General features: G+C 38.7%; 2 long non-coding RNA genes across 3 annotated transcripts in view; one reads left to right on the top strand and one right to left on the bottom strand.

The window, feature by feature from the left end:
* Positions 1-25,949, bottom strand: part of LOC309657871 — a 315,556-nt gene that overhangs the window by 252,288 nt on the left and 37,319 nt on the right. The window lies entirely within an intron of this gene.
* LOC309658126 lies at positions 17-25,948 on the top strand. Of its 2 annotated transcripts, XR_014262041.1 has the most exons (4): positions 17-802; positions 2,694-2,778; positions 3,421-3,629; positions 25,422-25,948. It is a non-coding gene; the product is annotated as an uncharacterized lncRNA (long non-coding RNA). The 2 variants fall into 2 exon arrangements; XR_014262042.1 differs by lacking the exons at positions 17-802; positions 2,694-2,778 and adding an exon at positions 3,274-3,322.

Here is a 25,949-nt window from a genome sequence, read left to right as displayed (position 1 = left end):
TTTCTCAAGTCTTGATGAATGCAGAGTAGCTCCAGTACCTGAAGTCCTGCGTGTTCTCAAGGCTGACCACGGGGCTGGGTGCACTCAATGAAGGAACCGTATACACTTAGTATTTCATTGCTTGCTCACACTTGCCCTCCTCTGATACACACTCTGCAAGACTGATCTTCCCCTGAAACAACTTTCCTCCTGCTACTGTCATCTCATGAACATTTGCTTCCCCTTCCTAGTGTCCCCCTAGAATGCCATTGCAGCAAATTCATCATTTGATAATCATGCTTCTTACCGTATTCTCAGCAACTTCTGATAAATTTTATTCACTTTATTCCATAGTCTTCACACATCAGTAATCTTCCTTAACTTCCTAGCTGCAGGTTAACCCATTCGGAATCATTTCTTTTTCTTTCTCTTCTTTGGCCAATCCTTTCTATCTTTTAAGGTCCTTTTCTTGTCTCTCTACCATCCTGCCTTCCTGAACTTTTTTTTCCGTTTAAGTAACCTTTCAATCTCCTTCCCCAATTTCCTCATAAACATTTAGAGTTTATTCCTCAGAAGTTAGACAGCAGTTTATGAATGGCCAGGCATAATGGACTCAGAATGAGTTGGTACCCCCGAGGTACCTGTCTTGCTGGGGAGCCACAGGGGAAGGACTGGCTGTTGGACACATGTTTGCATGGAGTCAGGCTGAGTGGCCTCAGGGTGTTTGCTCTGCACTTGTGTGTGTTTCTTCCTAGTTGGTTTCCTTGTCCAGCCACCTCCGACCTCCCTCCATCCAGCCCAAGGAATCCTTCTCATCACAGGGGTAAGATGTTTGTCTCATTTCCCATCAAATCCTTTCCCCAAAGTTTGGTTGTGAGTTGTTCCCATTCCAAAGACCTTTCGTCATTTAAGAGAAAAGAGAAAATCTTTTCTCTTTTCTCTCCTTTTCTCTCACTTCACTTCTGCTCTATTATCTCTTCGAAGGTCCAGAATGGCCCACTGACTGAAATGGGTGTAGATTGGAAGACGGCAAGAAATGCCAGCAATTCTGAAATAATAATACGGATGTATCAGGAAAACTTGAAAACCTTTATCCTGCCACATTAAAAAAAATTACACCTCCAGTGCATTAAAAGTCTCAGTGTAGAAACACAAATGATAAAGAAATTGAATTACACTCAATTTTTTCTTTACTCCTTTCCTGATTTATTCTAATCCTCAAAGTTAACATGATTAACTATTTGTTATGTAAACTTTCAGACACTTTCTACACATACGCACTTTTCTTTTTTTCACATAGAGTGTGAAGTAGGTCACCTTCAACATGCTGTGATTCTGTGATTCACTGTCTCCCACCGAGTCATCCACTGATAAAGTAATCTTTTTCATGGAGAAGTATTTCCAATAGCTAATAGCCAATGTCTGTGGCGTACTTACTCTGTGTCGGTGTCTTCTGACTACTGTACAGATAATTTGTACAACATACCCAAGGACTAGTTACAATTAGTACCCCCAAGTGACAGATAAGTGCAGATAAGTACAAATAAATACAGAGGCCAAGTGACTTGCCCAGGACACTGGAGCAAATCAAAATCCATGCCTCTGTAATCATTTTGCTCTATTGCCTGTGTCTGGGAGGCTTGATGATATTGCAACTAAGACCTTAAATATCATGTTACATTTTTATATCTTTGCCAGAAACGTGGGGTTGTGATATGGGGTAACTAACCTGACTACTTTTGAAAACCCTTATGCACCTGGATGAAAGTAAGCCAGGGACTGCAAGCTATAGATTTAAGATTTCCTACCAACTTTTAAAAATAGCTTCTTGAATGCAATTTATGTAATGTCAAGTCTAGGATGTAGTCCAAATAGCAACAGAAAAATGGAGATATGTAGAAAAATACTTAAAGTGGACAAGTATTGGGAGTGTAGTATTTTGGGGGCCAACGTGTAGACCACAGGAAAGCTTGCTGTTTCCATCCCAAAGGGAAGAGCTCTATGTTGTAACTGCGAAGGTCCCTGGGGCAGCAAGTCTACACACTGCTTAGTAAAGAAGCATCCTCAGTTTGATAGAATCATATGGAAGCCTTACATTTGGTTAGCAGTTCTAGATTCTTGATGTAATAATATCTTCAGGGTGTGGGAGGGTATGAAGCTATGAAAACACCCTTGGAGAGATTTGCTTATTAAGTTTGGCTTTTTCAATCTCCCTAATACTTCTTTACTAAACACCAGGCGGTTTCCTTCACTTTTCAGAATCATGTGGTTTTTCCCTTGTCTAATGAACTTTCAGATACTTTTTGATGAGCTATTAAGTTTGGAAAAAAATAAACATCTCTTTAAAATAAAGAAGATAATAGCAATGACAAGTGGAAAAGCTCTAAAATTGAGAATATACTCCCTTGTAGCCAATTAATGGGCGTGGCAAGTTCGTGCTTACTGTCCAAGACATATAAGTAGAAGTCGAGGATGCTCTGAGGCATCTCTTGGATCTCTATAAGCCTCCATCGTTTCTGATGAGTAGGGTTGACCGATAAAATATAGGCTGTGTAGTTAAATATGAATGTCAGGAAAACAATGAGTACATTTTTAAGATAAGTATGCCCCAAGTAGTACATAGGATACACTTATACTAAAAATAATGATTTATTATTCATCTGAAGTTCAAGTTTAACTGGGTATCCTGTGTTTTTATTTACTAAATCTGACAGCCCTACTGATGATCCACAATGGAGGCAGTTCAGGAACGGTACATGCTGGCTCTCGGACAGTCAGAAATTGCTTCAGCAGATCCAGGTACAGTATGAAATTCTTTTTGGATGTAGCTCAGAAGCCATGGCCAGCCCTTGACTGCAAGTACTTCCTCGGGTTTCCCTGAGGTGGGGTAAACCTTCCTCTTAATGGCCTTTTGGTAAGTCTGGAAGACCATATCCAAGGGGAGCCCCAAAGTCAGTTTCATCCTCACAACCATGTTTCCAATTCCTGGAATCGGCTGCATGTGACTCACAAGAGATGAGGAGGTTTGTGAAAATTGGGAGTGTCATAGCTTCAACCCTTTGTAGGTAAAGTTTTGCTGTTCTGAGAGTTTTAACAGGAGCAATGTGAAAGACTCCAGGTCCCCAGGACGACAGAAATAATCCTGTTATACTTCTGTGTATGTGACAAGTCTCTAATTGTTCACAGAGCAAATATCTGGTCTCAGAAAGACTGATCCAAACTTGGATGTTTCTGGTGACAAGGCAAGGTCCTGAGTTTCAAGTTCACCTTTTATGGTTGACGGGACAGTAGGGTTGTCAGAAGGGAAATCATGGAGGAGACCTTGGCTTCATCCATTGTGCAGGCCTTTATATTTGGTTCTATCTAGATTGTGTTTCAAAGGTGGAGCTTGTTTACGACAATGAACGTTCTCTGATGTGCTTTTTGGACTTTCATTCACAGAGCGAGAGCAGTGCCGAGGCTGTAGAAATGCCGTGGATATTCTGAGCTGTCAGTGGCATTTCCCAGGTACTGTTCCCTTGGTGCTTCTCCTTGAAATGTGCAAAGGGATTATCATCTGTTTCGTGGCCTGTCCTAGCATTGTGAAAGGAAGCTGCTGCTCCTGGCTCAGAGGATTTTGGACGTGGTGGGAGAAGACGGGCGAAATTTAGGTAACTGGTGTTCCTATAGCCAAGGAGAACAAATTATTGGAAGTGGAGGTGTCTGGGATGGGAACGATGTCGCTGTAATTTCGCAAATGCTCCAGGACCAGGGAAGACCACCAGAAGTACTAGGCTTTGTTTTAGGTTGCAGGTAAGAGAGGGAGGGATGGACCAGAGATTGACCTCATACAGCTGGTCAATGCGTTTTTCATTCGTTCATTCATTTATTCATCCAACTCGTATTTACTGAGTTGCTGTCATGTGTCAGTTACTCTGTTAGGTTTTGAGATGCGATAGTGAGGAAAACAAATTCTCAGTCTTTAAGGAGTGTATAGTTCAGTCAGAGAGACTGATAAAGAAATAGGTAATTACAACATAGGAAATAAGTCATTTGATAGAGGAAGTGGGTCTTTGTGGGTGTAAACAGGAGGGTAAATTTAACTAAGCCCAGTGGTGGAGGTAAGGAATGGGAGACCCAGAGGGACTTCTTGAAGGAAGTGATAGTGGAGATCAGCAGGGTGAGTAGAAACTTTCCAGGACCTTCCCAGGCAAAGATGGAAGGAAGAAAGAAAGTTTCAGGCAGAGGGACCATTCTGTACAAAATCCTTCAGATAAAGAGAATATTGTATGTTCTTCAGCATGGCTGGGGCATGAACTCTGAGAAAGGGGGTTGCTAGGAGATATGGCTGGAAAGAGAGGCAGGGCTCTGTCATGTAGACTTTGTTCTGTAGGCAATGAGGATTCATTGAAGGTGAAGGCAGAGGAGTGACTCCATCAGATTGTGTTCTAGAAAAGTCACTTAGGTGACTGTGTATAGGGTGGGTTTAACTGAGCATCAGCGTGGACAGTAAACTCAAATTTTTCTATGTGGGACCAGTGTCACACATGGGACTATGTAGGTCACCAGATTCGGCGGGGCAATGAGTGTGTTTTGCTTTTCTCCTCCTTTTTTATATGAGGCTAGGCAGATGATGCCATGCCTTCGTTCCATTAAGAGCAATGTGAAATCAGTGAAATCTCCTAAGATTCTGCAAGGCAGATTTTTCTTTGTATTGTTTTAAATTACCTCAAGACCTGAAAGGGCCATTGCTGTAGAAAAAGGGTCTGGCACATGTAACACCTGGATGGAAATAACAGCTTATGGGAAAAAATGGAATTTGAGGAATTCTGGGGCAGGATGCTGGAAGTAGATGACTGCTATAGGCCTTTCGAACTCACAGTCTTATAGCTCCTGGTCCTCTTTACCTTCTCCTCTTCCTGACCCCAACCTCATGAGGATGAAAGTGTACTCTAGAGACCTTTGATCAAATTCGGCCCACAACACTCTGTGGTTTGAAAGTTACAAAATTCCCTGAGAAGTGATAAGCTGTTTATCTTCCTGAGTAGTCATTTAGTACCATTATAATTTCCAAACAGCTACTGTTTATAGAGCCCTCTTGCTTTCCATTTCTGAGTGTGTTTTATCATTATTCCTTTTGATCTTGGAAATGTAATCTTTAACAAACCACCAATTAACCATGAAATGTCACTACAGCAAAACGTATCGGTATTCTCCATGGGATTTGTTGTACTTGGATTTGATCTTCATTGTTAATTCTTGGACTGTCTTCCTAGTTTGTGGCTTATTTGGATTCACATTTGTTCTTTTTGTTGATTACTTCAAAGCTTTTGTGTAGAAATTAAGCTGGTAAAGTAACATAGAATTCTTTTCCCCTATGATAGTCCCTTTCTTTTGATACCAATAATTAAAAATGTGCTGTGATAGCGTTAGAGGACTTAAAGTTTGAAGGTTTTAAGAATGACTTGGAGACTCAGGAGTAAAAAGGGACTAATAAAAGTAAGTATGAATTATTATTTTGCTCAAAATGCTATTTAAAATAGATTCGAATTTAGGTTTATTGAAGAAAATGTTTATATTTGAGCTATTTGAAGTTCTAACAGTCAGATATTCTTTGAAAATCTATTTTAAAGTTCTAACTGGTGATCTTAGAATAAAATTGCCACTTGATGGAATGTGGAGTGTGAAGAGGTGAAAGAAAAGTCAGAGTGGAATGATGCTACAAAAAAAGAAACTTCCCATCCATGACCAGGCAGAGCAAATGGAAATCAGACGGGAAAGGAAATAGAAGCAGAGATGGTTTTGTAATTCATGGAACCTGCAGCTCTTTGAAAGTGCTAACCACCAAGGGGCAGGTGCAGAGCACTAAATGAGAGCTACTCGTAAAAGTTCATGCGGCAAAAATGGCAGGGGCACCAGGTGGGAAGTCTCTCCATTTTTGGTACACAGGCTGGAATTTCAAAGATATGAAGACACAGGTCTTTCTCTGAAAGGCGGGGACTGTGATGTTTTCTAGATAGAATTCCAGAGCTAATGACATGCTCAAGCTGAAGGAAATATATCTGTCCATCTAGCGACTTTGAAAACAGTGGGAGGCAGAAGGAGATAATATTTTGGCAACTGAGAGACCTGGGCTGGTGTCTGTTACTTCAGTAAATTACTTAATCCCTCCGAGTCCAACTTCCTCATCTATAAACTGGTGTTGTAATAATAGGATTGGTGTGGGCATTAAATGAGATGATGGACGTTGGGCCATTGGTACAGTACCTGCCACATAAGAACTGTTTAATAAATGGAAACCAGCGCTCATTATTCAAATGATAAGAATAGTGCGTCTCCGGCTCTTGTTGAGAGAGGTTTCTTATTATCTATTCTAATTGCTAAGATCACTTGTGACGCCCTCTGAATTTGCGTTTTTCACTTGCCTGCTATTGGCAATTTGTTCATTGTCCCTCCTATATTTCTTAGACCCTACCATTTTGTGCATGTGGCAAACTTTCAACTGCCATTATTTGGCATTTTCCAGCCCAGGAACTTCTGAAGCTGTTGAAGTCAGCTCTGCCTGTGTAGATGGCAGGGAGGAAGTGAGGGGAATTAATAGTTTCCCAGCAGCAGTCCTCAACCAAGGACTGATGGGAGTGGGTATCTAAATGCCCCAGCTCCCTGGCCCTTCAAGTTGGAAGCTTGTGTTTCCCAGAGTTTCTCTGTGGATTACCTCCACTTTTCCACACTCTTACCTGGCTAGTAACACAGTATTTGATGCTTGCCTTCTCTTCCCTATCTCACTTTCCTATTGGGGTTTCTTCCATTTCTCATATTAACTATTTGAACTGGAATGTTTATGATTGGGTTTGATTCTGGGAGAACCCATAGGAAGTCATTTTCTTGAGAAAAAAGAGTTTTCACGTTGCCTTCTAGGAAAAGATATTAAATAATAGAAAAACTTAAGTTTTCTTTATGGTTGATTCATTTTCCCCTATGCACATTAATTGGCTACAGTATTGTTTAAATAATTATATAATATAGAAGTGATACAAAAAGCAAAAGGGCACTGCTGATTTTAGAATATTTGTTTTCATGTTAAGCATCTAAGACACATCAGTTATGTGAAATGAAAACATGATGACCCAAAACCTATGGGATGCAGCAAAAGCAGTTCTAAGAGGGAAGTTTATAGCAATACCATCCTACCTCAAGAAACAGGAAAAATCTCAAACAACCTAACCTTACACTTAAAGCAATTAGAGAAAGAAGAACAAAAAAGACCAAAGTTAGCAAAAGGAAAGAAATCATTAAGATCAGATCAGAAATAAATAAAAAAGAAATGAAGGAAACAATAGCAAAGATCAGGAAAACTAAAAGCTGGTTCTTTGAGAAGAGAAACAAAATTGTTAAACCATTAGCCCGACTCATCAAGAAAGAAAGGGAGAGGATGCAAATCAACAGAATTAGAAATGAAGAAGGAGAAGTAACAACTGACACTGCAGAAATACAAAGGATCATGAGAGATTACTACAAGAAACTCTATGCCAATAAAATGGGCAACCTGGAAGAAATGGACAAATTCTTAGAAAAGACCAACCTTCCGAGACTGAACCAGGAAGGAATAGAAAATATAAACTGACCAATTACAAGTGCTGACTTCAGACTATACTACAAAGCTACAGTAATCAAGACAGTATGGTACTGGCACAAAAACAGAAATATATATCAATGGAACAGTACAGAAAGCCCAGAGATAAAGCCACGCACATATGGTCACCTTAGTTTTGATAAAGGAGGCAAGAATATACAATGGAGAAAAGACAGGCTCTTCAATAAGTGGTGTTGGGAAAACTGGACAACTGCATGTTAAAGAATGAAATTAGAACACTCCCTAACACCATACACAAAAATAAACTCAAAATGGATTAAAGACCTAAATGTACGACCAGACACTGTAAAACTCTTCAAGGAAAACATAGGCAGAACACTCTATGACATACATGACAGCAAGATCCTTTTTGACCCACCTCCTAGAGAAATGGAAATAAAAACAAAAATAAACAAATGGGACCTAATGAAACTTAAAAGCTTTTGCACATCAAAGGAAAACCTAAACAAGATGAAAAGACAGCCTTCAGAATGGGAGAACATATTTGCAAACGAAGCAACTGACAAAGGATTAAACTCCAAAATTGACAAGCAGCTCATGCAACTGAATATCAATAAAACAAACAACCCAATCCAAAAATGGGCAGAAAACCTAAATAGACATTTCTCCAAGGAAGATATAGAGATTGCCAACAAACAGATGAAAGAATGCTCAACATCACTAATCTTTAGAGAAATGCAAATCAAAGCTGCAATGAGGTATCACCTCACACCAGTCAGAATGGCCATCATCAAAAAATCTACAAACCATAAATGCTGCAGAGGGTGTGGAGAAAAGGGAACCCTCTTGCACTGCTGGTGGGAATGTCAATTGATACAGCCACTATGGAGAACAGTATGGAGGTTCCTTAAAAAACTAAAAATAGAGCTACCATATGGCCCAGCAATCCCACTCCTGGGCATATACCCTGAGAAAACCATAATTCAAAAAGAGTCATGTACCACAATGTTCATTGAAGCTCTATTTACAACAGCCAGGACATGGAAACAACCTAAGTGTCCATCGACAGAAGAATGGATAAAGAAGGTGGCACATATATACAATGGAATATTACTCAGCCATAAAAAGAAACAAAATTGAGTTATTTGTATTGAGGTGAATGGAGCTAGAGACTGTCATACAGAGTGAAGTAAGTCGGAAAGAGAAAAATAAATACCGTATGCTAACACCTATATATGGTATCTAAAAAAAAAAAAAAAAAAAAAAACGGTTCTGAAGAACCTAGGGGCAGGATAGGAATAAAGACGCAGATGTAGAGAATGGACTTGAGGACACGGGGAGTGGGCTGAGTAAGCTGGGATGAAGTGAGAGAGTGGCATGGACATATATACACTACCAAATGTAAAATAGATAGCTAGTGGGAAGCAGCCCCATAGCACAGGGAGATCAGCTCGGTGCTTTGTAACCACCTAGAGGGGTGGGATATGGAGGGTGGGAGGGAGACACAAGAGGGAAGAGATATGGTGATATATGTATATGTATAGCTGATTCACTTTTTTATAAAGCATGAACTAACACACCATTTTAAAGTAATTATACTCCAATAAAGATGTTAAAAAAAAAAAGATTGAATTGGACCGGAAGGCTAAGAGCGTAGCTGGAACCCATGTGTAATCACAGCTCAGCATTTAACAACTGCTTTAATTCCTTATCATAAATATAAAACCAGACCAGAGGCATCCAATATTTATTATAAATATCAGTGACATGATAGTATCATCATGAGACCTCTGTGTATTCTTTCTGATTCAGATGAAACCCAAAGTTTGTGTCTTCCCACAAAACTTACTTTTTCTATTTCCATGCATTGACCGCATATTTGATTTTGGAGAGCTTGCCATCTGTGTTTTGAGTTGGGCTGAAGTAAGCAGTCTCCGTCTCAGTGGGGATGCCTACTCAAAACTCAGACAAAATACAGCATGGAATACACATTGGATGTTTTGGTTCTACCTATCAGGTTGATTTACAAATGATGCCAGTGGTTGTATCTTCAAAATAGCAGTTTTCAAACATTTTTTTCCCCAGTGATTGATTCCTTTTACAAATATAATTTTCTCTAGAACTCCAAAATATAAACTATATTATGAAAATACTGTTTTGACAGGCAGGTAGTTGCAAATGGTAATGGACTGCTGTGTGGTCTCAGGACACTCTGCCGTTATTATTTACCCAGAAACCCATGGGAGGTATAGTAAGAAATTCCATTTCAATATTGCATCACCAACAATACCTAACTACTGCTTGTATTTCTTATCATAAGCATCAAAGTCAGAGAAGAAGCACACAAAACTTCTAATAAGTACTAAAAGGTTTATAATTAAGTAATATTAAAACATTATCTGTTGGAAATTAGTTATTGAGTAATTGACTGTTATGTGATAAGACTCTGTTCCAGGTAGATGAGTCTGAATTTTACATGGTATAGAAATTGGAGGGGCATGTTATTGTAGAACTGGGTTACTGATATGGGAAAACTGAGTTCTCTTATTATATAAATCTTAGAGAAGGGACAGTTTACTGTGATAAACTTAAATGATATGTACTTAGCAAATTGTACCAATAGGCCAGTCTGTGAGGTGTTCAAGGAACATGGATTCGCCATTCTCTGAGGTCCTATCCAGTTGCATGAAACCCAGAATGGTGTCTCATCTAACCCTTTATGATCCCGAAAACTGTTTGTCACCCTGAAAATCCAGCATGATTCCCCAGCATGATTGCAAAATCTGCCATTTATCAACCAGCCCTTGTCACCTGGCTCTAGTAGTTTCTCACTATACCACTAGCACCATCTTGCCTCATTGCCCAAAGTTTGCGTGATAAGACTAGGTACTGCACATGCCCAATATGGACTAGTTTAGCATGTAAGCTTTGACAAAGGCTTTCACATACATGAGGACTTAATTACACATCTTTAGAAATGAGAGCAAACCAGGTACTGCCGTTATAAAAAAATGACCAGGGCTAATCTACACACTTACTAATAAATATTTAAAGTAAGGTCATTTATATACACAGATTTGGTAGGAGTTTTACACTGAGATTTGCAGACAAGAATGAGTTAACCAGACATATCTTGCAAGGCAGTTCACCAAAATGTGTTAAAATCTAATATATATCACATGTGAGTTAGTGACTCCTAGAATATTCCCACAGTGTTAAAATATACATTAAAAATAAAATATTTGGACTAAATTATTTGTATGTTACACCTGAAACAACTATGCAGAATTTTAGGGCTTCTAGAAACATAGCTTAAAAATAAATCCTAAAATGCGGTCCCTGACTTGGAGAATTTGGATTATTGCCATTTTACAAATGGAGAAAAAGCAAACAAATCAAAAAATGAGTTAGGCATGATTACATAGTAACTCAATGGCAGGCCTGAAGAGTGGAACTCAGGGTTTCTGTGCTAAAATCCAGGAATCCAATGAGCTAAACTTCCAGTAAGTAGAGTATAGCACTGAAGTTCCAGACGACAGCTATATCATTGAGTTTGGTGTAAATAAAATTCATTTCATTCAAGTGGGAACTGTTAGTTGCTCAAAAATAATATTGAGATATGACTTCCTATTACTTTGACTTTGCACCTAATCCATGTCTGATGGCTTGGTAATGATAAAAAATCAAAGCGTGAAGTTACGTGCAGGAATAATCATTAGGCTCGGAGGACAGAACCAGTAATGGGAAGGAATTGCAGGCTACTGTCTTAGGCTGTGAAGTCATTCATAATAATTTTCTTATTAGCTTTTGGGCCGTGATGTTGTACTGAATATCAAGCATTAACCGACTCAGCTTGTAGACTATAAAGTGTGTATAGGAAACAAAGTGTCATTTGTTTTTCCCTAAAGTGATGCTGAAGCACATTGCCAATAGATCAACATTTTAAAGGACCATCATGTAAAGAAATCCTTTTCCTCAAAGAGTGAAATTCAGAACAACCTATTCTAGCCTAAAAGTTCGGCTGGCTCTTTGCATCCAGTTTCATTCTGATGGGAAATTTTGGACAGTCCCCTTCCCTCATTGTGGAGAGTCAGGGGGAGCTCAGATAAGGTGCTTGCCTTGAAAATGCACGATGAAGTTTGTGTAGTGAAGGAAGACGTAGGGGTGAGTATTCACTAAAGGCATTTAGTTTTGTCATTCAGAAGATAAGTTCAGATTTTCCCAAAAGATAGGAAAAGATCTAGAAATGGAAGACAAAGCTGAGAGTAGAAGTAGGACAATGTGAGATCAGGTGGGCATGGAGCATGGAAGGATCTCTTTTTCTCTTTATTGATTTTCAACTGGTTTATTGGCTTTATTGGTGTATTAGTTTTGGAGAGAAGGTGTGAACATAGGCTTTGTGTATGTACAATCTTCTCGTTTCCTTTTACTGAGAATCTGTGGTATAGGGTGGGATTAGGATCAGTGATAGTGGGTATGAATCAGCAAAGGAACAGATCTCAAGAAATAGTTCAATTGAAGAATTTTAATAACGAACTAATAATTGCATAAGAAGATAAGGCATGTTTCAGCCAATGCGTACAAACCAAGGGAATCTTTTATTGAAAAATACACTCTCTCCATAGTATATGCTTGTACCCACTGGGGTGATTCTGGGAGTAAGATAATACTTTGAAGTTAGTTGGGTGGTTTGAAGGTTTCTACCACTCTGTTCCTGAAAAGGTTGTTTTCATCTTTCTTTTTGATAATAATGCTTACAGGCTTTGTAGAGTAGATATAATGATGCAGAATAAAGTCAATAGATAGAACAAATAGGTAGCTAAAATACCTCTCAGTGGAAGGGGACCAAATGCAGTGTGAATAACCAAGTGTTCACTGTATTCCAAGGAGGGGGTTGGGTAAATGACTCTGGTTCTGTGCCAGATGTTGTTTAACAACTGGAGCTAGTGGCGATGGAGTCTTGCTGTGTCACTTCAGAAAGGATGTGTTGACTACCATTGTCACTCTGTCTGGTGGCAGTCTTTGTCATCATTCGCCACAACCGAGAAGGCAGGCGTCTCACACAAAGTTGTTTAGTCGACAGATGTTTCTTGCGTGGAAGCTCCGAGTTAGCTACCTTTGTAGAGTTTCCTATCCAGCTCAAGCTGGGATTACAGGAACCATTCAGCAAATGAACACTGACTCTACCAGCTGTTGCATCTACAGCACACGGAGGCTCTTCAGCTTGTCTGAGGCCTGGGACAATTTGTCTGCACAGGTGCTGCAGGTGGAAAGGTATTGGACTTTCATTAATGCTGGCATTTCACTAGAGGCATTCAAGCCTCCCAGAGCTGGAAAGGGTTGCACTCTTAAATGATAGGATTCAAAGGACATTCATATCTTAAGGAGAGAAGCAGGAACATGTAGGCAATGACCCTCTTTGTTTATAATGTCTCCTTGGTTTCTGAACTCATTCAGTGTTTTGTCCTCCCCTGCCCCTCTGGATGCTACCGTGCCAGATTCATTAACTGGTTAACCCTCCTTTTCATTTTCATGTGAAATGATTCTAACGTTTAAGTAATGAACCCTGGTCTCACTGGTGTGCTGCTGACCTTGGGCTTGTTTTGAATTTGCTAGTTGGCTGCAGTTTACTCTTCAAGCCTTGCCTAAAGTTATCATTCTGTGATGAGATATGAAGAAAATCGATTAGAACCGATCCAAAAGACTGAACCAATTCAGGAATGGATGAGTTTTTTCACCCGAACAGAGATGGAAGAGAGGGAAGTAGGATAAATGCATCCTAGTGGGGGCATGGCATGTCTGAAGTGAGTGGGAAAGGGAGACGGATATGGAAATTCTTTATCCCTTGCAGTAGAGACTGGAGGTAGAGGGATAGCTTTAAATTCCCTTTAGTTTATTTAAGAAATGATTTTATCCTCACATCTGAATGGTCTGAGCACAAATCCAAGTTAATTACAGTGGAACCCGTTGGACTCCTGATGTTATGGTGGGAGTCCTATACCTGCTTTATGAGTTGGCTGCATAAGATGGGTCTTTGATTCTATTCCGTGTTTCTATTAGAAAGGATGTTAGGACAGTGACATATCTTAGGGATGTCAGTGCATTGTGCTGTGATACTCCTTCTTTTCTTTCCTTCTCTCCCCATCCTCTTCCTTCTCCTCAGAACATATAGAAGCCAGAGATTTCCTAACCTCTTTTTACCTTCAATTTTTAAAACATTGACCATGTCCCTGGCTCTGTGCCAGGTAATGTAGGTTTCAATACCCCATTTAATATCCGCAGCAAGCAGCAGAAGTAAGCATTATCAGCACCATCTTACAGACAGAAAATTGAGGCTCAGAGAGGTAAAGACACTAACGTCAGGTCATGTAACTAGTAAGTGATAAGGCTGAGATTCAGATCCGTGTCTCACTACAAAAGCCGCCTTTCCCCCACATGACTGATGTGCATTCACTTTGAACCCATGTTTTCTTTAAAAAACTTTGGAGAGAGACCAAGTCCTTGACTTGGGTTAGAAAGGAGTTTCATAGACCTGAATCTCAAAACGCTTAAATTACTGAAATAACAAACAGTAAGACGTCCAGACCTTCTCCACCTTTGGAATCGTTGTTCTTCCCATAGTCTTGTGTCTGTTTCATCAAATATGCGTTGATTATGTTTCAATAAAAAAGGCCACTGAAACATAAAGCTGGGCGATTTAAAGGCATCTTTCGAGGCTTGACAGTCAGTGAATGTTTTATTCTCCTCTGTTGCTATGTCACAAGGACAAACGTAGATCTGATTATAAAATGCAATTGTATTCCTCTCCATGTTCTACACAGAAAGTGTTATTAAGCCGTGGTGACATTTACTCGCAAGAACCGTGGTTGGCGAGTCACAGAAAGTGTGAGCAATTGCTCCCCCGTGAAGCCCTGCTCCTGTGAATGGAGAGATGTCTTTTGGGTAAAATGTAGCCATCGAGTAGGATTTAGGGAAGTTGAATACTGAGAAGTAAAGTGATGTGGGTCTTATGGCTGGTGGTTGTGAAGTAGATCGTTTGTCTAAATGCCAAACCCTGAAATGGCTATCTCTATGAAACGGAGCTTAGCTTTTATAATACGAATGTTCAGTGACCTGACATCAATAAAAAGAGGACTAAAAAGAAGACAAGCACATAGGTCAATTACCTTTTGCCCACCTGGACAGGCCTTTGGCTCTGAAGCTGGGCATGTCTTTGGACACAGAACATCCTTCTGGTGTGTGCTTCAGGCATTGTGGGCAGGTGTCTGGGTCCCGTTGTGCTGCCAGTGGACTGGGGGGCCCCTTGCTGATGGAGCTCATTGGCAGCTCTTTGTGTATCTTCCTGCTGTTCTTACCTCCCAGGGAGCATCATGTCTTTATCTTCTTCCTTCACTGCTCACCTTAGGCACAGCAGGGACTTGGATCTTCTAGCACCACCATGAACTTGAGAGTTTTGCCTCTGCTCTTAAATCTTGCCCAAAGCTTAATTGACACGTTTTCTTGAAAATTCTTTTTTACATTATAACTAAATCTTTTGGAGCTTTTTCCTGGTTACTTTGTTGGAGTTTTCTCTTATTTGCTGTGAATTTGCTATTAGTTCTCAATTCGTGGAAGTGTCAAATTTGGTATGTCTTTTATTCATTGTTAATTTTACGTTATTCATTATCCATTGATATTTAAACTCCTGTAAGCATATTTAATGGTGGTACACGTCATGCCAAACAAGTCTGAGTTTCTCAGATCCACCTGAAGCAGAGAGGATGAAAAAAAATCAGAATCTTCACTTTTCCAGAGGAAGCGGGGCCAGACCTTCTAATATTGTAAAATGTGTGAAATCATTGCTGTCTCCAACCGCAAGATTGTTTCAGCATCCATGAGGCAATTTTATGTGTTTTTGCAATGAGATTCTTTAGTTTCTCTCTGTATTACATTTAGTGTCTGATAAACAATCCCTACTGTCTACACTTTTGTCCTGTTAGTAGTCTAAAGACTTCATTCTCACAAACTGTACCAGTTGACTTTTATCTCCCCTGTTATAGTAAGTAGTTTGATGTCTGTTACAAGTAGCCTTGCCAATAATGTTCAAGAATCATCAGGTTCACTAAACTCCCTTTGGCCTGAAATGCTTTCAGTTTTCCTGCTCACCTCATTGTGTTCAACCAGCCCTTGTAAGCTTTCTTTCTTGTTTCCATTGATTTCCTTCTCTAAGCCACAGACCCTATGACCAGTCCTGCCATTGCAGGTGCACTCAGAGTTCACCCTGGTGGATCACAGATTCTCATGTCTATCAGATGAAGTGGGATGATATTGTAAAGAAGAACTATGTTAAGTCCGTATGGCTGGCATCTCATGAAACTCACTTGGCACGTGGACTAATATGCTTTCATGATTGTTATAGTCTTTGTTTTTAAAGAACGTTTAAAAACATTGTGGTAAAATATACATAACTTTTAATTTACTATTATAACCATTTTATAAAAAGGTATACAGTTCAGTGGCATTCGCACTGTTGTGCACCCATCACTACTATCCACTTCGAGGACTTTTTTCATCTCGTAAAATGGGAACCCGGTACTCATTAAACAATAACTCCTCTTTCCTCCCTTCCCCCAACCCCTGGCAACTATCATTCTACTTTCTGTCTCTATGAATTTGACTATTCTAGGTATCGTATATAAGTGGGGTAATACAGTATTTGTCCTTTTGTGACTGGCTTATTTCACTTCACATAATATCTTCAAGGTTCATCCATGTTGTAGCATGTGTCAGAATTTCCTTCCATTTTAAGGTTGCATAATATTTCATTGTAGGTATATACCACATTTTCTTTATCCATTCATCTGCTGATGCACAATTGGGTTGTTTCCTCCTTTTGGCTATTGTGAATACTACTGCTATGAATGTGGGCGGGCAATTATCTTTTCACATCCTGGCTTTCAGTTCTTTTGGGTATATATCCAAAAGTGGAATTGTTGGATCAGATAGTAATCCTATTTTTAATTTTTTGAGGAACTGCCATACTCCTTTCCACAGTGTTGCACTGTTTTATATTCCCACCAGCAGTGCACAAGAGTTCCGATTTCTCCACATCTTCACCAATAGTTATTTCCTGTTCTTTTGATAATAACCGTTCTGATGAATGGGAAGTGGTATCTCACTGTGGTTTTGCTTTGTATTTCCCTAATATTAGAGATGTAAAGCCATCTGTTCATGCGCTTATTAGATATTTGTATATTTTCTTTGAAGAAATTCCTATTCAAGTCCTTTGCCAATTTTTAAATTGAGTTGTTTGTTTGTTTTGTTGTTGAGTTGTAGTTCTGTTTATATTCTTGATATTAACCCTTTGTCAGATATATAATTTGCAAATACTTTGTTTCATTCCACGAGCTGCCTTTTCGCTTTGTTGATAGTACAAAAGTTTGATGCATAAAAGTTTTAAATTTTGATACAGTCCAATTTACCTATTTTTTTCTTTTGCTGCTTCTGCAGCCTTTGTCTTTTTATATTCAGTCTTTTATAGTGTTTTTATCTTTAAAGAATAATTTTGGTTATTTTACTGTTTCCTCAAGATTCATGTTATAGACCTTTACTTAACCTCAGTGCTGAGCATGCTTTTCACTCCCACAGACACTAAAGTCTGGCCTGGAGTGTTGCTCCACATGGAAGGTCAGTGAGGAGGCTGCAAGGGACCTTACGTCCCCATGCTTTTACTTAGGCTTTCTCTAGCTTGAAGTTGTGTTATAAACAATAACATATGATTTGCTTTGTTGGATAGCCTCAGAATTCCACTTTCTTTTCCATCTATTCATTCACTGTTCATGGGTGCTTGTATTTTCTATTTGTGCAGTTACTTTACTCTCTATTGGTGTTATCTGAAAAGTTAATGAGTAATCTAGATACCCTCATCTAGGTCAGGGTTTTTTAACTTCTTTCTTTAAAGCACTTGAACCCCTTTTCTAACAAAAGCTTAAGTAGAAGCTCAGTACAGTGGGTAAGAGCAGTGGTTACTCAGGAGCAGGGGAAGAAGATGTTCAGCTCACTGCTTTCCCTCCTCCAGCCCTTGAACCTTTCCCTTTGAACGTGGATGGAGGCTCTGTGGAGTGGAGTTTACTCAGGACAGAAAAGCCTGTTGATAAGGCAGGAAATGAATTACAGTCATTCACTTCCCACTTCTCCAGTCCTACTTACATCAAAGCAATTCAGCTTTTGTATGGTAAATGTATTTAGGAATCCATGTACTATTCAGCTTAAACTACAGGGTTCTCTCAAACTGGAAATCAAATAAACAAACACCGCCCACCCCCTCAAAAGAAACAGGTTTCTCTGCCTGAAATTGTTGTTCAAAAACCTCCAATCTAAGGACTTGTAACCATGAAACACTTCTTGGGACCCCCCCATTGTGCATAGTGACCCATTTTATTGATGAGTACTTCACATAGGAAGATTCAAAAGCCAGAAGAGAATCCCCTGGTAAGGAGGCCAGCTACTGAGACACAGGAAACTTAATTTTGATCCACAGACATTTTAAAGTAGAAAGGAACTTGGAGATCGGTAGCCCAAGAGGCAGCAAGTGGTGTGTTTGGTTTGCACAGAATTAAAAAAATTAGTTGCCAGCATTAAAAAAAACCAGCAATGTTTATATAGACATTAAAAATAAAGATAAAAATCTTGATTTTAGCCTCTCTTGGAAAAATCATAACATCTGACAGCACTAGGCCCATGGTCCTGTATGGCCCTGATGAATTACAGGAGGCCTTTAAAAAATCCCAGTGTCCAGTCTGCATCCCAGACAAATTAAATGATATTCTCTGTGGTTAGCACTCAGACGTCAGTATATATTTAAAAATTGTAATAAAAACACCTGACAGTGATTATCATCTAAGTCATTTTAAGCGTATAGTTTAGCGGTTTAAGTGTATTCACATTGTTGTGCAACAGACTTCTAGAACTTTTTCATCTTGCAGAACTGAAACTCGATACCCATTAAACACTAATTCCCCCACCGTCCTTCTTCCAGCCCTTCCTTGCAACCACTTTTCTACTTTCTGTTTCTATGATTTTGACTACTCTGCATACTTCATATGAGAGGAATCATACAGTATTTGTCCTTTTGTGACTGGCTTATTTTGCTTAGCATCATGTCCTCAGGATTCATCCATGTTGTAGCATTTGACAGGATTCCCTTCCTTTTTTTTAAGGCTGTATAATATTTCATTGTTTGTATGTCCATTCATCTGCGAAGGAATATTTTGGTTGCTTCCACCTCCTGACTATTGTGAATAATGTTGCAGAGTGTGCAGATTTATTTCTGAGATCCTGCTTTGAATTATTTTGCATATAAACCCAGAAGGGGGATTGCTGGATCATATGGTAATTTTAGGTTTAATTTTTTGAGGAACTTCTGTACTATTTTCTATAGTGGCTGCACCATTTCTCATTCCCAGCAAGAGGGCACAGGGTTCTAACCTCTCCATGTCCTCTCCAACACTTGTTATTTCTGTTCTTTTGACAGTGGCCATCCTAATGGGTGTGAGATAATGTCTCATTGTGGTCTTGATTTGCATTTCTCTTAAGTTTAGTGATGTTGAGCATCTTTTCATATGCTTGTTGGCCATTTGTATATCTTCATTGGAGAATTGTCTATTCAAGTTCTTTGCACTTAAAAAATCAGTTATTTGTGTTTTTTTTGTGTTGAGTTGTGGAAGTTCCTCAGATATTTTGGATATTAATCCCATATTAGGTATAAGATTTTCAAATATTTTTCCCATTCCAATAGGTTGCCTTGTCATTCTGTTGATTGTTTCCTTACCTGCATGGAAGTTTTAAAATTTGATGTAGTCCTATTTGTCTACTTTTGCATGGTTGTATGTGCTTTTAGTGTCATATCCCAGAAATTATTGCCAAAGGTAATGTCCTGAAATTTTTACCCTATGTTTGCTTCTAGGAGTTTTATAGTTTTGTTCCTGTACTTAGTTCTTTAATTCATTCTTTTGCAAGTAGATATCCAGAAGTGAATGACAATATCCTTTGTTTAAGAGATTGTATTTTCCCCATTGTGTATTTTTGGCACCTTTGTCAAAAATCATTTGGCCATATAAGCAAGGGTTAATTTCTAGGCTCTCTATTCTGCTAAATTGGTCTAAATGTTTTTCTACCAGTACCATACCACTTTGATTACTGTTGCTTTGTACTGTGTTTTGAAATCAGGAAGTGTGAGGCTTCTAACTTTGTTCTTTTTCAAGATTGTTATGGCTACTTGAGGTTCCATAAGAATCATAAGATATTTTTCTGCTACTGGGATTTTGATAGGAATTGCATTCAATTTGTAGATTTCTTTGGGTAGCATGGCCATTTTATCGATATTCCAATCCTTGAGCATGGGATGTCTTTCCATTTATATACAAATACAATCTTCCTTGATATATTTAAGCAGTGTTTTGTAGTTTTCAATGTATAAGTCTCTCACCTTCTTGGCTAAGTTTATTCCTAAGCATTTTCTCCTTTTTGATGCTGTGGTAAAAGAGATTATTTTCTTAATTCTCTTTCAGATTGATCATTGTTAATGTATAAAAATGCAACTGAATTTTGTATGTTAATTTTGTATTCTGCAACTTTGCTAAAATTATTTCTTGGTTTTAACAGGTTTGTGTGTGTCTGTGTGTGTGAGTGTGTGTGTGTGTCTGTAATCTTTAGGAATTTTTGTGCCTAATATGTCATCTGTGAACAGAGATCATTTTACTTCTTCCTTTCAAATTTGGATGCCTTTTATTTTATTTTTTTGTGTGTCTAATTTCTCTGGCTAGGACATTTAGTACTATGTTGAATAGTAGTGATGAGAGTGGGTATCTCTTCCGTCTTCCTGGTCTTAGAGGAAAAGCTTTAAGTCTTTCACTGCAGAGCATGATGTTAGCTGTGGGTTTCTCATATATGGCTTTTATTATGTTGAAGTACTTTCCTTCTATTAATAGTTCACTGTGTTTTTATCATGAAAGGGTATTAAACTTTGTGAAATGTTTTTTCTACATCATTTGATATAATCACGTGGTTTTGTCTTTCCTTCTGTTAATTTGCTGTATTACAATGATTGATTTTCATATGTTAAATCATCACTGCATTTCAGTTGGGCATGCTGTATAGTACTTTTAATGTGCTGCTAAATTCAGTTCTCAAACTTTTTGGGGTTGTGAATCCCATTGAGAATCTATAAAAGACATAGACTCTCTCTTGGGTAAATGAATTTCAGCACATAGGATATTTTAGAAATAACTTTGAAGGCTTCACAGAGTGCCCTGGAGTTCATCTTGGGGTCCTCTAAGGACAACTAACCTTTGTTGTTTGATTACCATGCTAAGAACTATGGGATGCATGTTACCTGAGTCATCTCAATCAATTCCAGCAATGACCTGATGAGACAGGTTCTATGTTATACTCATTCTATAAGATGAGGAAATGGAGGAAGTAAGTAGAGGAACTGAGATGAAAACCTAGGCAGTCTGGTGCCAGAGCTGGAGACTCATGGAGTTCAGTTTGAGAACCCTTGGTTTGGAGAATTTGATTTGATCGTAGGCTGAATTCTAATCTGAAGGAGCATCAAGAGTATTGGACAATTATGGGGGTTCTGAGTCACCAAGGGACTCAACGATGTGATCCATAGATCAGCAGCTTTTGACATCACCTGAGTGCTTGTTACAAATGCAAGCACTCAGTTAACACCCCAGAACTATAGAATTTTAACAAGATCCTTCAGGAGCTTTGTGTACACATTAAAGTTTGAGAAGCATTGGCTTACGCCCTGTAGCATTAGCAATTTTGACACCCTCTGAAACCATTTTGAACTTAAAATTAAATTTTTGGTAGCTTTGGGTAATATTGCTTCTTGGTTCCTGGTGAACTGACTGATAGTGATGGTTGTGGGGAAGGTGATATTGGGAGAGGTGGAGTCAGCACTAAATGAGTGTGTGTGACAGCAACATATTGGCACCCAGTATGTCCCCCTTCTCCGAGGTCACTGTAAGATCTCTTTCGAATATTCTTTTAAAATGATAGCATTCTAGAATTGAGAAACAAATGGATGAAAGTGCCATTCTCACTTGTTAGCTGCATGCCTTCCAGCAGCACAGGATGATTCTGGGTAGTAGTAGGCTATGGAGAGCCATCAAAGCTTCCAAAGGAAAAGCTTTCATCTCTCGCCAATATTTCCTGCCAGGCACTATTGCCGTGGTAGGTCTTTAAGGACCGGTGGGGGTGTGTCACTCCTGGGGAGCAGGTGTCCTCTGAGCTGATCGCCTGCTGCCCCCTCCTGATACCCTTACTCTGTGACCCGATTTCTGACCTCCAATGTTGGCTATTCTCTTAGAGCCCTGCTTAGCTTTGGCGTCAGTGCCTCCCTTGGAATCAATTGCCTCTTGGATTGTTACCATCTTCAATTGGATTCTGCAAGTAATTCCTTTCTTGATTTTGAACTATAGTAAGTTGAACTTCCTATGGCTAAAAGATGGCATATCCCTAAGCCAGAGCTTTTACCAAGCAGTAGTTCTTACACTCAGATCTCTCCTCATGTGGGACATTCTTTGTCATCGAGAGCAGTCATTATAATTAATTCACAGGATCACAGGAAAGGACTTTTTTTAACCCTTTCAGGTACATTCTGGAACGTAGGAACATCCTGTAGAATAGTGAGGTTAAATGTGTACAATGTCCTCACAGACAGGCTTTTTTGGTGAGAACTCGAGTCCAGCAAAGATTTTGTAGTTAATTGAATAGGTTCTGGGACAGAGATTGGACTTTTGTGATGATGAGTGAAGAGATGATTATTCGGATATTAGGAGAGCTGTGTGTGCTTTTCTTTCTCTAAGCATGGAGCGTGAAATCTGTTTAGAGATGTAACCATCAGCCAAAAATGAGAAGTCTCTTAAAACAAGAAAAAAAAAAGGCACTGCTAATAATGTTGATTCCTGTACCATGAGTGCTCTGTAAAAGTGGTGCTAAGAATTCCCCTTTAAAAACATCTTATTTCATTATATTTTAAAGTTCAGTACAACTTCTTCAGCTGATAAAGCTGGAGGACACAATGTTTCAGAATGTCAATATGGGGTTCTATATTTGAGTTAACTAGACTGGGAACACACAGAGAAAATTGAAATTATAGACATTTATATGATTACCACTGAAGTATATTGATATTTGGCATGAAAATATTATCTCCTAAAATGCAAGGAAATGCACATCCTTGACATTAGACAAACACAGATACCATTGAATATGTGGGTCCTGAGAATTTTGCTTTTCCTTTAATTACTCATTTGAAACAAGTGATGACTGAAAGAGTAAGCAATATGTAAACTCTTCAGCTGGAGGAATGTTTCAGTGTGAGATGTGGATCCATTAAGGTCTTTTGATGTGTAGTTTAATTTTTTTATTAATTAACCATTGTGCAGAAGTCAGAGCAAATGGCTGTTTTCCACAGGAATAGAGGAACCAGTGCAAACCTTGGAAATGTCAATGTGCCAACCACCTTGAAAAGGTTGTTCAATGGAAGGTCTTTTTAAAAAAAAATTTCGGTATAGTTGATGTACAATCTTATATAAGTTATGATGTAGTGTTTCACGATTTTTAAAGGTTATACTCCATTTCCAGTTATCATAAAATATTGGCTATATCAATGGGAGATCCTAAATTGCAAGTTTACTTATGGTGCCTGGGAATGTTTCTTCATTGGGAAATACCTAATATAATTAAAATAAATTAAATTAATTCATACTCGGCTTAGTTCCAAAGAAGAGTCAAGCTGTTATAGATGTTGCTTTCCTAAAACTTAGGATAATTCAAGGCTGCCTAAGGAGACAAAGTGCATCAGTTGTGGAATCATCTATGTGTCATCTGCTGATGTTTCACTAGTGATCATCGAATCATTCAGAATTCTGTAAACAGTATTCTTCCAGCAGGGGAAAGAAGTCCACACTGCAGTTCACTGTTTCTTGGCAGTTGTGAAAAATGCAATCAGAGAAGTTGTCAGGGACCTTAATTAAAGCTCCCTGAGTGGATCTTTTGCATATGCAAATTATCCTCATTGGTATCATTTGTGAGGAAAGGTTAAGGTAAGTGAGTTAGCACTTATGCTATTAATTAAAAAGAAAGATGATCTGTCAGTGAATCAAATAAAGTGTTTATTTAGTTTATTTGTTCTTTTTTGCTTGAACCTCAGACTGTAAGCAGCACCCACAATATAGGGAGATCCTCTTCTTGATCCCTTTTGATCACTGAGAAGCCTCTGTTTACATACTGAAGGGTCTGACAAATACTCATTGGAACTGTCCATGTATTTTGGGGTGTTTGTCTCTAGTACCACAAACACTTTTATTCTGGTGATATTCTGAAGCGAATGGTATGAAAATAAACTCTCTAATGTTTCACAAGCTGATCTGTCAGCAGCCTTGAAATTGAGAAAGTGAGCTTTGAAAGGAAGAAATGGGTGAAGTTGGAGCAGGTGACTGGGGACCAGGAACAAGGGAAAGGTAAACTATCAGTGAGTCACAGTGGTGGAAGGGCAGTGACATTTTAATGGAAGAGAGTCCAAGAAAAAAGGAAATTAGAGAAACAAAGATAAATTAACAGAAAAGAAGTATTTGTCAATTTTTTAATCAGGATTTAAAGTTTTTAAAAAGTATTTTTCTTTCCTTTTTGCGTTAATGTTTATAAGCACTGTTTATGCAACTGGCACTGTACTAAATGCTTTATTTTAAATTTTATTATTACAAACCTGTGAGGAGGCTAATAGTGTTTAAATGTGTTTAGTAATGATTAAATGTGTGAGCCCTAGAGTTTGATCGTCTGGAGTTGGAATACCTGAAGTGCCACTTATTGGCTCTATGATCTTGGGCATAGTAAGCTTTTTGTACCCCAGTTTCTTCATCTGCAAAATGGTGACAATAATAATATATTATTAATATTAATATTAATAATATCATAGTATCAACATTATTTTATTAGTATATAATAAATTATATGGATTATGGTTGGAGGGACCAAGCTGACAGTACCTGAGCTCACTGATGAATCGTAACTTCATTAAAAACCGGAGAACTTTTCGTACTTACTCTTACAATGCAATAGGAAGGTACACAGCATCACTTATAAAATAATCTTGTAGTAACATGAAATCGAATCTAAACCTAATTAATTCTCTAGCTATAACTACCTGTTTATAAGAAAATAGAGGTAATAGGGAACATCTTAAATGACATCACAGGGATACAATCAACAGACTCCTGTGGAAAATTCTACAGGATAAATTACTTAGTTTCTTCAATAAATCGGTGCCAAATCAAAGGGAGGGAGAACTGTTGTAGACTAAAAGACACATGGACATATTGCAAGGCGTGGACCTTCTTTAGATCTTGATTTCAATAGATCATGTACAAAAAAGACATTTAAACACATTTGGAGGCAATTGAGTATGGCTTAGTTATTGTGGTAAGAAGAAATGATGATTAAATTTGTTGGGTGAGATAATGATGTTATGTTAGAAACAAGTTTTTATCTGTTGGAGGTAAATACTATGGCATGTAAGGAGAAATGACATAATGTCTGAGATTTACAATAAAAAACAGCACTTCCCCCACCCTCCCCAAACTCCTAAACGAAAATAAATACACAAAAACTAAAAGTGTGCCAGGGAGTGAGTGTGTTTGTGTGTGTGTGTGTAGCAGAAGAAGAATGGCAGACTTTTTTTTGATAATTGTTGAAATTGGGTGATGGGTAAATGGTGCTGCATTCCTTTTATATCATTCTCTTTACTTTGTGTATGTTTGAAAATTTCTAGCACAAAATAATTAAGAAAAACAAATCCTCATTGCCCCTTCTTTTCTAGGGATTCTCCAAGAAGCAAGAAGATTGAATCTCATCAGCAAACCCTCACAAGGCTGAAGTTGTCCTCTCTTCACTCTCCCGCTGCCTGAAACCTTAAGTCATTCTGCAGTGCCCTTTCAAATTGGGACCCACCTCAGTCCATGTGGTATTTCTAATGAAAGCAGTGACTTCTGGGAGTCTACCTCATCCCGTGCACCAATCCTCCCACTGGATCCTGGCCACTACCTCAAAATGAGGTGTCTCTAATTCTAGAGTGGAATCAGGAGGATCCAGATGCATTGCCACTTATAGCTGGTATAAATTACAGCCCACAAGCAGAGGTGTGCAAGAAATAGTACGAGAAATTTTTTTATGACTCCACGTAATTTGTATTTTAAGCCTTGATCCTGCTGGTGTCCTGTTTGGATTTCCGCCATCCCTATTTGGAAGTCATACAGGGCCAAGGTTTTGAGGGAGTGGGTGGAAGCATGATCATTGTTGACTGGAGCCCACAGTTGTAAGTGTAGATGCCCATCAGCTCGGGGGCCAT

This window comes from Balaenoptera physalus (assembly GCF_965194825.1).
Source record: "Balaenoptera physalus genome assembly, chromosome: 3".
Taxonomy (NCBI): Eukaryota; Metazoa; Chordata; class Mammalia; order Artiodactyla; family Balaenopteridae; genus Balaenoptera; species Balaenoptera physalus.
Note: the sequence above shows the minus strand (reverse complement) of the source record. Positions and strands in the feature narration are given on the sequence as shown.